The sequence below is a fragment of the Trichosurus vulpecula genome, chromosome 9 (genome assembly GCF_011100635.1).
Source record: "Trichosurus vulpecula isolate mTriVul1 chromosome 9, mTriVul1.pri, whole genome shotgun sequence".
In the NCBI taxonomy this organism is placed as follows: Eukaryota; Metazoa; Chordata; class Mammalia; order Diprotodontia; family Phalangeridae; genus Trichosurus; species Trichosurus vulpecula.
This window is the reverse complement of record NC_050581.1, coordinates 136,690,871-136,705,368: the sequence shown is the minus strand read 5'-3', so window position 1 is coordinate 136,705,368 and position 14,498 is coordinate 136,690,871. Positions and strand designations below refer to the sequence as shown.

The 14,498-nt window shown below is 39.2% G+C and overlaps 1 pseudogene; it reads left to right on the top strand.

Annotated features, from left to right (window-relative positions):
* The first annotated feature begins 768 nt into the window (after positions 1-768).
* Positions 769-1,976, top strand: LOC118832258 (annotated as a pseudogene).
* Positions 1,977-14,498: the final 12,522 nt, after the last annotated feature.

Genomic DNA, 14,498 nt, shown 5'->3' with positions numbered 1-14,498 from the left:
GAAAGAAAGAACAAAAGAAAGGAAGAAAGGAAGGAAGGAAGGAAGGAAGGAAGGAAGGAAGGAAGGAAGGAAGGAAGGAAAGAAAAGAAGAAAGAAAGAAAACCATTTATTGTGGCTCTTTCCTATTAGGTATTATATGACACAATACGTTGTGGAAAATTGGACAATATCTCTGCTCTCACCTTTGGTGCTAAAAATACTCAATAGACTTCCATAAGATCCTGCTGCTCCATCTGCCTCCACATAGTTTTGTGATCCTGGTGGTAGTATTATTTCTAATATTAGTTAGGTTCTTCCCTCTAACTGTGCTTCAGAGTAAACGGAGGTGTTGGGAACTAGCTCCACATCAAACTTTCTCTGGAAAGCCCCCAGCTCAGTCCCAAATATTCAGCAATGTTTGTGAGGCGAAAAGTTGGAGCAAATATTCTCTCTGACAGTAATAACCATTGTTATCTAATTAATTTTTTGCCAAAGGCTGAGATGCCACTTCAGTCATCAACCCAAATGAAAATGATTAGATATAGAGTTATGAAGTCTTTAATGATAAAACACAAAATCTTTAGTATGGCATTTAAAGACTGCCATGTGGCCCTCCAGGGCCAGGGGTGGGACAGGCAGAAGGCAGACTGCCTCACACTTCTGTGTCTAGGAAGGAATGTGGCTGGGGCCAGCCTGTAGTGGGGAAGGTAGTGAGCAGCAGCATGAGGCCAGGCCAAGTCCACTCCAAGGACCTGGATTCAGAGCCATACCTGGGGAAGGTTGTCTTTTATGAATAATCAAAAGGAGCAAAAGACAACACTATCAGGTCAATATTTTAAAACCAGAAAAAAAGACAAAAAAGAAAGGTTTGACCCTCTTCAGTTTCAGGACTATATTATTCAAGGTTTAACTGAAACTGGCACTGATTGTTGCCAATATGCAGAAACACTCTGACCTTCTGGTGGCTGGTGGCATGCTGGCCCCACGTGGTACATTGGCAGATGATGTAATGCAAACATGTCCATATATTTGTGGCACAAGAAGACCTAGAGACCATGCAAGCCTTTGCTGAGGTATTCAACAAGTTAATTAGGTGACACAAATATCTTAAAAAGAGATTTTAGGATGAAGTTAAAAAGTTATAGCTATTCTTAAAGGGCTTTTTGAGTATCGAGAGGAACAAACTGGTCATGTTAACAGGGTTTCTTCTGGCCAATGAGACATTTAATGCATTCATTCTTAACAGCTTTTATAATGAGAATTTGACTAAAGATATTTCAGTGGCCTGGGCTGTGAAGTTGTTTAAATTTTTGATAAATAAAAATTATATTAATTCAGTAGCTTCTAGGCTTTGAAATGTCAGCATGGACAACAGACTGATGGAACTTTCTCCTCCTAACAAACAAAATATTTTACCTAAGCAGGTCTAAAAGAACTTTCTGAGTATGGTTAGAACCAGCAAAACACAGGAGCTCACAAAGAGCAACAGAAAGAGCTTCAAGAACAAGTGTCATGTGATGATCTATTTAGGGATATAATTTTCTATGTTGGGAGGAGATAAAGGAAAACAATATCCCAGAACAGATCATTATAGACATAGTCTGGTCCACTGTAATGAGAGCTATGGAATGGAACAAAAAGGAGGAGCTGGTCGAAGAACAAGCCAACAAGCATTTGAAGCAATATAGCCCTCTACTTGTTGATGTTCCTGCTGCTGCTGCTGCTGCTGCTGCTGCTGCTGCCCCTTGCTGCTGGTGCTCCTGCTGCTGTTCAAGGTGGCTGAAGATTCAGGAGAACTGTTAAGACAACTTTCCTTTCATGAAAGCCTTCCAAAAATGATGGTGCTTTTTTTTTAAAAAATAAAGCTAAAGTACTGAGTGAGGAGCCCACTTGGAAGGGGTGTATGTGTTGCAAAGGGGACAGCTGTCTTTCTTGACAAGTGAAAAATGTGGATCAAAAATGAAGAAGAATCTGCGTTTGAAGCAGAAGACAACTGAATTGTGAAACTACAAGCTCAATAAAGCAAACATGGGAGGCGGGAGGGGGAGCCAAGACAGCCGTGTGAAAACAGCATCTTACTGGAGCTCTCTCGCACGTTCTGTCAGATAGCCCTAAAAAGGTGAATCTGAACAGATTTGAGAGAATTAGAAGCCATTAGTAGACTGAGTGGGGCAAATTTCCAAGCCATGAGAGTCTGCAATGTCTACAGGACAGATCTGTAGGCTAGGAGAGCACCTGGCTCACAGAGCTGCACCAGACCATACCAAAGGTGAAGCAGCTGCAGAAACCAGCCAGCCATCCATGGCAGGAGAAAGCTGGGCTCCATAAGTTGACAAAGATCCCCAGATCTCACAACACAGGACAAGAGTCTGTCAAAGCCATGAAAGGCAGCAGCACAGCCCCTGTGGCCACAAGACATCTACTCCTGAGGCTTGCAGCCCAGAGGTTTGAAACTTGCATTCTTGAACTTCTGGGCGAGATAATAGTCAGGTAGGTGACTCTCAAGCCTCCATAGCTCCATGACCCAGAGAATACCTCAGGAAAAATCCTGGAATAGAGGAGCCAAGAGTGGGGCTTCAGTAGCCAAACAGTAGGAATTCCTTAGTCCCAGAAGGGTAGAGCTAACAAGGGTCAACACCAGGAAACCAGACATCCTATGCACAGCCAGGGGAAGTGGCAAACACCAGCACAGACAATGGCTGAGACCACTGATGCTGGAGAGCAGCCCCAGGGGAAGAAGAGACTTCCAGCAGCCAAACAACCCCTCCACCACACCTCAGGAAACCAAAGGCCATAATACACAAAGCCAATAACTAGGCTCACAATTCCCAGAACAAGAAATCTGTGACAGAGATCCCTGAGCCCCAAAAGCAGATATCCACTGTAAAGACAGGAAAAAAAGTTAACCAACATGTAGAAGAACATGAAAAAACCGAGGACCATTGATTCTTTTTTACAGAGAAAGGGGAGATCAAAATACCAATTCAGAATAGCACACCATTGACACTATACCCATATCTGATACCTCAAAAGGGAATGTGAACTAGGAAGACCTAAAGGAGGGTTTTAAAAATCAAATTAGGGAGGTAACTAAAAAAGGAAAAAAAAATACTGATGAGAGAAACATTTTAAAAAGTAAAATTGGGGGGCGGAGCCAAGATGGCAGCTGGTAAGCAGGAAATAGCTTGAGCTCCCTATCGAGTCCCTCCAAAAACTTATAAAACAATGGCTCTGAAACAATTCTAGAATGGCAGAACCCACAAAACAGCAGAGGGAAGCAGGGCTCCAGCCCAGGAAAGCCTGGATGGTCTCTGGGTGAGGTCTATCCCACACGGAGCTGGGAGCTGGGAGCTGGGAACGGAGTGGAGCAGAGCCCAGCCTGAGCAGCGTGGACCAACAAGACCAGCAACTGGGCAGAGCATGCCCTAGCACCCTGAATCAGTGAGCTGCGGCAGTTACATGACTTCTCAACCCACAAACACAAAAGACTGCTGAGAAGGTTAGTGGGGAAAGCTGCAGGAGTGGAAGGAGTTCGTGGTTCAGCTTCCAGCCCCAGGGGCAGCGGAGGTGGGGCAGCTACAGCTGTTGTTACTTCCGGCTCCAGGCCCCCCTGGTGGGAGGAATTAAGTGGCAGATCAGAGCAGGGGTGCACAGCCTGCAGAAGATCTAAGCCCAGTTCGGGTTGGGGGTTCTTGGGGAAGGAGCAGTGCTGGTGTGGCAGAGCTGGCACCTCCACCCCCAAACGTGGAACATAGAACTCTGTAGTCTACAAGCAGTCATACCCCACTGAAAAACTCAAAGGTCAAGTTAGTTGGCTGGGAATACGGCCAGGCAGCGAAAACGCACCGAGATTCAGTCTCAGACTTTGCATTCTTCCTTTGCTGACAAAGAAGACCAAAACATACAGACAGAAGAGATTAATACAGTCAAAGAGCCTACAACAGAAACCTCCAAGAAAAACATGAACTGGACCCAGGCCATGGAAGAGCTCAAAAAGGAGTTGGAAAAGCAAGTTAGAGAAGTAGAGGAAAAATTGGGAAGAGAAGTGAGAAGGATGCGAGAAAATCATGAAAAACAAGTCAATGACTTGCTAAAGGAGACCCAAAAAAATACTGAAAAATACACTGAAGAAAACAACACCTTAAAAAACAGACTAACTCAAATGGCAAAAGAGTTCCAAAAAGCCAATGAGGAGAAGAATGCCTTGAAAGGCAGAATTAGCCAAATGGAAAAGAAGGTCCAAAAGACCACTGAAGAAAATACTACTTTAAAAATTAGATTGGAGCAAGTGGAAGCTAGTGACTTGATGAGAAATCAAGATATTATAAAACAGAACCAAAGGAATGAAAAAATGGAAGACAAATGTCAAATATCTCATTGGAAAAACCGCTGACCTAGAAAATAGATCCAGAAGAGATAATTTAAAAATTATTGGACTACCAGAAAGCCATGATCAAAAAAAGAGCCTAGATCTCATCTTTCAAGAAATTATCAAGGAGAACTGCCCTGATATTCTAGAGCCACAGGGCAAAATAGAAATTGAAAGAATCCATCAATTGCCTCCTCAAATAGACCCCAAAAAGAAATCTCCCAGGAATATTGTTGCCAAATTCCAGAGCTCCCAGATCAAGGAGAAAATACTGCAAGCAGCCAGAAAGAAACAATTTGTGTATTGTGGAAACCCAATCAGAATAACCCAAGATCTGGCAGCCTCTACATTAAGAGATCAAAGGGCTTGGAATACAATATTCCGGAGGTCAATGGAGCCAGGATTAAAACCTAGAAACACCTACCCATCAAAACTGAGTATCATGCTCCAGGGCAAAATATGGATTTTCAATAAAATAGAGGACTTTCAAGCTTTCTCAGTGAAAAGACCAGAGGTGAATAGAAAATTTGACTTTCAAACAGAAGACTCAAGAGAAGCATGAAAAGGTAATCAAGAAAAAGAACAAGAAAAAGAAATTGCAAGGAACTTCCTAAAGGTGAACTGTTTTGTTGACATTCCTACATGGAAAGATGACGAGTATGATTCATGAGGCCTCAGTATTAGGGTAGCTGAAGGGAATATGCATACATATATGTTTATGTATATATATGGGTGAATGTGTATGTATGTATATATCTGTGTGTGTATACATATATATATATATACATATATATATATACACACACATATATATATGGAGAGAGAGAGAGAGAGAGAGAGAGAGAGAGAGAGAGAGAGAGAGAGAGAGAGCGGACACAGGGTGAGTTGAAGATGAAGGGAAGATATCTAAAAGAAATAAAATCTAATTAAGGGATGAGAGAGGAACATACTGAGAGAGGGAGATAAGGAGAGATAGAATGGGGTGGATTATCTCCCATAAAGGAGGCAAGAGCAAGCAGTTCTGTGGGAGGAGGGGAGAGGGTGGATGAGGGGGGAATGAGTGAACATTGCTCTCATCAGATTTGGCCGAAGGAGGGAATACCATACATACCCAATGGGGAATCTTACCCCACAGGAAAGAAGAGGGAAGAAGATAAAAATAAATGGGGGGGATGATAGGGGGGAGGGCTGATGGGGGTGGAGGTAGTCAAAAACACTTTCGAAAGGGGACACAGACAAGGGAGAAAATTCAATAAAGGGTGATGGGTTGGGAAGGAGCAAAATATAGTTAGTCTTTCACAACATGAGTATTGTGGAAGGGTTATACATATTGATACACATGTGGCCTATGTTGAATTGCTTGACTTCTTAGGGAGGGTGGGTGGGAAGGTAAGAGGGGAGAGAATTTGGAATTCAAAATTTTAAAAACAGATGTTCAAAAACAAACAAAAATGTTTTTGCATGCAACTAGAATATAAGATACACAGACAATGGGGTGTAGAAATTTATCTTGCCCTACAAGAAAGGAAGGGAAAAGGGGATGGGAGGGGAGTGGGGTGACAGAAGGGAGTGCTGACTGGGGAACATGGCAACCAGAATATACGCCATCTTGGAGTGGGTGGGAGGGTAGAAACGGGGAGAAAATTTGTAATTCAAACTCTTGTGAAAATCAATGCTGAAAAGTAAACATGTTAAATAAATTAAAAAAAAATTTAAAAATTTTAAAAAAAGTAAAATTGGCAAAATGGCTAAGGAGATTCAGAATAATTAGAAAAAAAAATGACATGCTGAAAAGTAAAATCAAAAAAACTGGAAAGGAGACTCCAAAGCAAAATGAAGACAGCAATTCATTAAAAATCAGAATTGAGAACTGTAAGCTAATGACTCTATGAGGTATCCAGAAGTAGTCAAATGAAATGTAAAGAATTAAAAAGTAGAAGAAAATGTGAAATACCAATTGGAAAAACAGCTGACCTGGAAAATAGATCCAGGAGAGACAATTTAAGAATTATTGGAATACCGGAAAGCCATGATGAAAAAAAGAGCCTGGACAGTATATTCGAAAAAATTATCAAAGTTAACTGCCCATAGGTCCTAGAATAAGAGGGGAAATTAGTCATTGAAAGAATCCACCCATCACTCCCTGAAAGAGATCCCAAATTGAAAACTATAAGAAATATTATAGCTAAATTTTGGAATTATCAAGTCAAGGAGAAATCCTACAAGCAGCCAAAAAGAAAAACATTCAAATATCATAGAACTACAGTTAGGATAACACAGGATCTTTCAGCTTCTATATGAAATGGCAGGAGAAATTGGAATATAATATTCCAAAGAGCAAAGGAGTGTGGACTACAACCAAGGATCAACTGCCCAGCAAAATTGAGCATAATTTTTTCAGGCAAGGAGACAGATATTCAATGAAATAAGGGAATTCCAGACCTTCCGGATGAAAAGGCCATAACTCAATGGAAAATTTGATCTCCAGATACAAAACTCAATAGACACATAGTAAGGTAAACCAGGGGGAAACATCCCCACAAAACTTATTGATAAATCTGGGCAAATTGTTTACATCCTTATATAGGATTATATTGTTTTATATATGTATATATATATATATATATATATATATATATATATATATGCATGTATATGTGTGTAAATGTATACATATATATGTATGTGTGTATGTATATATGCCAATCTTGAGAAAAGTATAGTTATTTTGACAATTGAGAGGATACACATAGACTGTGGGTGTCACTATAAAATAACTGATATAAGGATAAAAATGTAATAAAGAGATGTAAAGGAAGGATTCTGGAAGAAGAGGTAAGGAGGTAGTAGAAAAGGGTAAATTTCATTAAATGAAGAGGCACAAAACACATTCTAGTAGACGGAAAGATGGGAAGGAGAAGAGTACGATATGAGCTATACTGTCGTCAGGCTTGGTTCAAGAAGAGAATAACAGATTCTGAAAAGCATAGAAATCAAAGTTGTCCTACATGCAGTATGCAGGGAAAGGGGAAAGGGAAGGGGGTGTGGTCAGAAGGGAGGGAAGAAGTAGCAAGGGGAAAAGGGTATGATAAGGGAGGGAAATCAAGAGGGAGGGTAAATTGAGAAAGGTGGTGGTCAAAAGCACAACTCTTTTGAGGAGAGGAAGGGGGGAGAGAGAAATAACAGCATAAATGGGGGAAGGGTGGAGAAACAGGAAGGAGAAAAAGACACAGTTTGTAATCTTAATTGTGAATGTTAATGGGATGAACTCTCCTATTAAATGGAGGTGAATAGCAGAATGAATTAAAAACCACAATCCTACAATATGTAGTTTACAAGAAATACATTTGAAAATGGGGGGATACACACAGGGTAAAAGTAAAGGGCTGGAGTAGAATACATTGTGCTTCAGCTAAAATTAAAAAAAAAAAACAAAAACAAAAACAGGAGAGCAAGCCTAATCTCAGGAAAAGCAAAAGCAAAGATAGATCTAATTAAAAGAGATAAAGGACAGTATATCCTGCTAAAAGGCACCATAGACAATGAAGCAATATAATTATTTAACATATAGGCACCAAGTGGTATAGCATGCAAATTCTTAGAGGAGAAGTTAAGGCAGTTACAGGAAGAAATAGACAACAAAACTATACTTGTGGGGGACCTCAACGTCCCCTTCTCTGAACTTGATAAATCCAACCTTAAAATAAACAAGATAGAAGTTAAGGAGGTGAATAGACCGGTGGAGAATATTGAATGAGGATTAAAAAGGAATATACTTTTTCGCAGAGGTACATGGCACATACTCAAAAACTAACCATGTATTAGGGCATAAAAACTTGACAATCCAGAGCAGAAAGGTTCAAATAGTCAGCACATCCTTCTCAGATCATGATGCAATAAAAATTATTTGTAATAAAGGACTATGGAAAGACAAACTAAAATTTAATTGGAAACTAAATAATCTAAATCTAAAGAACGAGTGGGCCAAAGAACAAACCATAGAAACAATTAATAACTCCATTCAAGAGAATGACAATAATGACACAACATATGAAAACTTATGGGATTCAGCAAAATCAGTTCTTAGGGGAAGTTTTATATCTCTAAATACTTACATGAGTAAAATAAATAAAAAAGATCAATGAAATGGGCATGCAACTAAAAATATGCTAGATTAAAAAAATTGAAAATCCCCAATTAGATAACAAATTAAAAATACTGAAAATCAAAGGAGAGGTTAATAAAATTGAAATCAAGAAAACAGTTGAACTAATAAATAAAACTAAGAGTTGTTTTTTGAAAAAAAAAATCAAATTGATAAATGCTTGGTCAATTGGATTTTTTTAAAAAAAGAAGAACACCAAATTACCACTATAAAAAATGAAAAGGGTGAACTGACCTCCAATGAAGAGGAAATTAAAACAATAATTAGAGATTCTTTTGCCCAATTGTATGCCCATAAATTTGATAACCTCAGGGAATTGAATGAATATTTACAAAAATACAATTTGCCCAGGTTAACAGAAGAGGAAGTAAATGACATAAATAACCCCATCTCAGAAAAAGAAATTGAGCAAGTCATCAATGAACTCCGTAGGAAAAAATCGCCAGGGTCAGAGATGGTTCTTCTACCTGTGAATTTTATCAAACATTTAAAGAACAACTAATTCCCATACTTTATAGACTATTTGGAAAAATAGGCAAAGGAGTCCTACCAAATTCTTTTTATGACACAAATACGGTACTAATACCTAAACCAGGAAGAGTCAAAACAGAGAAAGAAAATTATAGAGCAATTTCCCTAATGAATACTGATGCAAAAAAATTCTTTTTTTAATTTTTTTAAATTTAATTTAATTAATATATTTAGTTTTCAGCCTTGATTTTCACAAGAGTTTGAATTACAAATTTTCTCCCCATTTCTACCCTCCCGCCCAGTCCAAGATGGCGTATATTCTGGTTGCCCTGTTCCCCAGTCAGTCCTCCCTTCTGTCACCCCATTCCCCTCCCATTCCCTTTTCCTTTCCTTTCTTGTAGGGGAAGATAAATTTCTATGCCCCATTGCCTATGTATCTTATTTTCTAGTTGAATGCAAAAACTTATTTTTGTTTGTTTTTGAACATCTGTTTTTAAAACTTTGAGTTCCAATTTCTCTCCCCTCTTCCCTTCCCACCCACCCTCCCTAAGAAGTCAAGCAATTCAACATAGGCCACATGTGTATCATTACGTATAACCATTTTGCAATACTCATGTTTTGAAAGACGAGCTATATTTTGCTCCTTCCTAACCTAACCCCCTTTATCCAGTTTTCTCCCTTGACCCTGTCCCTTTTCAAAAGTGTTTGTTTTTGATTACCTCCACCCCCATCTGCCCTCCCTTCTAACATTCCCCCTTTTTGGGGGCGGAGCCAAGATGGCCGCATGAAGGCAGCCTCTTACCGGAGCTCTCTCACAAGGTCTGTCAGATTCCCATAAAAAAGTGAATTTGAGCAGATTTGAGAGAGTCAGAAACCGCGAGCAGTCTGCGTGGGGCAAATTTCCGAGCCGGGAGAGTCTGAAAGGCCAGAGGAACGAACCTGCAGGCTCGGAGAGTGCTCGGTGCGGAGCTGCTCCAGACCAAGGCGGAAGCGGCCGGCCGGGAAATCCACATGGGAGACGGGCTGGGAGAAAGCTGGGCGCCCGAAACCGGCAGAGATCCCCAGGCCTCCCAACACAGGACGGCAGTCTCTGGGAGCGACGAGAGGCAGCGCAACGCCACCAGCCGCGAAAACACCCAGTCCTGACGCTTGCAAAACCCAGGAACTCGGCCTCTTGAACTTCCGGAAGACTCAATGGCTAGGTAAGCGGCTCTAACCCCTCCCCCCCTCACCCAGAGAATTCCTCGGGAAAAAAAAAAAAAAAAAAAGAGAACTGAAACAGAGGAGAGAGTAGCGGGGCTTCACAGGACAAATACTAGAAGCTCATTAGTCCCAGAGGGGAAGAGTCGGCAGGGGGCCAAGCCAGGAGCCCAGACGTAACCTTGCTCCCCCAGGGGAAGCGCCAGTCATCAGCTCAAACAACAAACAGCTGAGACCATTGCTGAAAAGCAAGTGCTGGAGAGCACCCACAGGGAGTGAGATGCCAGGGAGCCAGACCCCTCCCCCACACCTCAGGAAACTGAAGGTTATAATTCTAGACTCACAACCCCCAGAATAAGAAAGCTGGGACAGAAAGCCCTGAGACTCACAGATAAAAATTCGTTGTAAAGCCAGCAAAAGGCAAACCAACATGAAGAAGAACACAAAAAAACCGAGGACAATAGATTCTTTTTACGGAGACAGGCAGGATCAAAATATCGACATAGAAGAAGATAGCAATGACACGGTAGATACATCAGATACCTCAAAAGCTAATATGATCTGGTCTCCAGCCCAAAAAGCACTGCTGGAAGAGCTAAAAGAGGATTTTAAAAACCAAATTAGGGAGCTAAAAGAAAATATGGAAAAAATGGAAAAAAGGGAGAAAAAATCCACTGACGAAATCAAGTCCCTAAAGAATAAGATTGGCAAAATGGCTATGGAGATTCAGAATCTAGAGAGAGAAAAGGACACCCTGAGAGGTGAAATCAACCAATTGAAAATGGAGGCTCAAAAGCAAAATGTAAACACTAACTCATTTAAAATTAGACTTGAGCAAGTGGAAGCTAATGAATCTATGAGGCATCAAGAAGTAATAAAACAAAATGTAAAGAATGAAAAAATAGAAAAAAATGTGAAATATCTGATTGGCAAAACAACTGACCTGGAAAATAGATCCAGGAGAGACAATTTGAGAGTTATTGGTCTACCGGAAATCCACGATGAAAAAAGGAGCCTTGACAGTATCTTCGAAGAAATTATCAAAGACAACTGCCCAGAGGTCCTAGAAGCAGAGGGCAAAATAGTCATTGAAAGAATTCACCGATCACCCCCTGAAAGAGATCCTAAACTGACAACACCAAGAAATATTATAGCCAAATTTCAGAGCTATAAACTTAAGGAGAAAATACTGCAAGCAGCCAAAAAGAAGCAATTGAAATATCGTGGAACTACAGTCAGGATCACGCAGGATCTCTCAGCTTCCACATTAAAAGACAGGAGAAATTGGAATATGATATTCCGAAGGGCAAAGGAGCTGGGACTACAACCAAGGATCAACTACCCAGCAAAACTAAGCATAATTTTCCAGGCAAGGCGATGGACATTCAATGAAATAAGGGAATTCCAGACCTTCCTGATGAAAAGGCCAGAACTCAATGGAAAATTTGATCTCCAAATACAAACCTCAAGAGAGACATAAAAAGGTAACCAGGGGGAAAAACCCCACAAACTTCATTAACCAATAAGCTTAGGTTGTTTACATCTTTATGTGGGATTATATCATCTTATGTATGTTTTTTATGTATATATATATATATATATGCATATACATATATAAGTCATTCTTGTGAATGGTACAACTATTGTGACAAATGAAAGGGATATACATAGGTTGTGAATGCCTGTATAAATTAACTGATGTAAAGATATAAAATATAAATAAGAGATATAAAGGGAGGGCTATGAGGGAAGTGGTAAGGAGGTTGCAGAAAAGGGTAAATTACACCAAAGGAAGTGGCAAAAAATCATATTATAGTAGAGGGAAAGAAGGGAGGGAGAAGAGCAGTATTTGAGCTTTACTGTCATCTGATCTAGTTCAAGAAGGGAATAACATACTCTGATAAGTTTAGAAATCTAACTTGTCCTACGGGAAGTGGGAGGGAAAGGGGGGAAAAAGGGAGGGGGGAGGGCAGAAGGAAGAGGAGAAGTAGCAAGTGGGTAACGGTAAGATAATGGAGGGGAATAAAGAGGGAGGGTTAACTGAGGAAAGCTGCGGTCAAAAGCAAAACTTTGTTGGGGAGGAGAAGGGGAAAGGGAGAAATAAAAGCATAAACAGGGGGAATTAGGATGGAGAAAAAGACACAGATAGAAATCATAACCCTGAACGTGCAGGGGATGAACATTCTCATAAAACAGAAGCAGATAGCAGAATGGATTAAAAACCATAATCCTACAATATGCTGTTTACAAGAAACGCATCTGAAACAGGGGGATACACATAGGGTTAAGGTAAAAGGCTGGAGTAAAATATATTGTGCCTCAGCTAAAGTAAAAAAAGCAGGTGTAGCAATCCTAATCTCAGACAAAGCAAAAGTAAAGATAGATCTAATTAGAAGAGATAAGGAAGGACATTATATCCTGCTAAAAGGCACCATAAACAATGAAGCAATATCATTGCTTAACATGTATGCACCGAGTGGTAAGGCATACAGATTCTTAGAGGAGAGGTTAAGGGAGTTACAGGAAGAAATAGACAGCAAAACTATAATATTGGGAGACCTCAACCTTCCCCTTTCTGAACTTGATAAATCTAACCTCAAAATAAATAAGAAAAAAGTGAAGGAGGTAAACAGAATTTTAGAAAAGGCACATATGATAGACCTCTGGAGAAAACTGAATGGGGATAAAAAGGAATATACTTTCTTCTCAAAAGTACATGGCACATACTCAAAAATTGACCATGTACTAGGGCATAAAAACCTCACAATCCAGTGCAGAAAAGCAGAAGTAGTCAATGCATCCTTTTCAGATCATGATGCAATAAGAATCATTTTTAATAAAGCACCATGGAAAAATAAGCTAAAAACTAATTGGAAACTAAATAATTTAATTCTAAAGAGTGAGTGGGCCAAAGAACAAATCAGAGAAACAATTAATAATTTCATTCAAGAGAATGACAATAATGAAACAACATACCAAAACTTATGGGATGCAGCAAAAGCAGTCCTTAGGGGAAGTTTTATATCTCTAAATGCCTACATGAATAAAATAGGGAAAGAGGAGATCAATGATCTGGGCATACAGCTGAAAAAGCTAGAAAAAGAGCAAATTGAAAACCCCCAATTAAATACCAAATTAGAAATACTGAAAATCGAAGGAGAGATTAATAAAATTGAAACCAAGAAAACTATTGAATTAATAAATAAAACAAAGAGCTGGTTTTATGAAAAAACCAATAAAATTGACAAAACTTTGGCCAATTTGATTAAAAAAAAGAAAGAAGAAAATCAAATCACCAGTATCAAAAATGAAAAGGGTGACGTCACCTCTAATGAAGAGGAAATCAAAACAATAATTAGGAATTATTTTGCCCAACTGTATGCCCATAAATTTGACAACCTTAGAGATATGGATGAATATCTACAAAAACATAAACTGCCCAGACTAACAGAGAAGGAAGTGAAATTTCTTAATGACCCCATATCAGAAAAAGAAATTGAGCAGGCCATCAATGAACTCCCTAGGAAAAAATCTCCAGGGCCAGATGGTTTTACATGTGAATTCTATCAAACATTTAAAGAACAACTAATTCCAATACTTTGCAGACTATTTGGCAAAATAGGGGAAGAAGGAGTCCTACCAAATTCTTTTTATGACACAAATATGGTACTAATACCTAAACCAGGTAGAGTTAAAACAGAGAAAGAAAATTATAGACCAATTTCTCTAATGAATATTGATGCAAAAATTTTAAATAAAATATTAGCAAAAAGATTGCAGCAACTCATTACGAGAATAATACACCATGACCAGGTAGGATTTATTCCAGGAATGCAAGGCTGGTTCAATATTAGGAAAACTATTAGCATAATTGACCATATCAACAACAAAACTAGCAAAAACCATATGATCATCTCAATAGACGCAGAAAAAGCCTTTGACAAAGTACAACACCCATTCCTATTAAAAACACTAGAAAGCATAGGAATAAGGGGAACCTTCCTCAAAATTATAAATAGCATCTACCTAAAACCATCAACAAGCATTATTTGTAATGGGGATAAACTAGATGCATTCCCAATAAGATCAGGGGTGAAACAAGGATGTCCATTATCACCCCTATTATTCAATTTGGTTCTAGAAACATTAGCTGTAGCAATAAGAGAAGAAAAAGAAATTGAAGGAATTAGAATAGGAAAAGAAGAAACTAAATTATCACTTTTTGCAGATGATATGATGATTTATCTAGAGAATCCTAGAGAATCAAGTAAAAAACTACTTGAAATAATAAACAACTTTAGCAAAGTTGCAGGA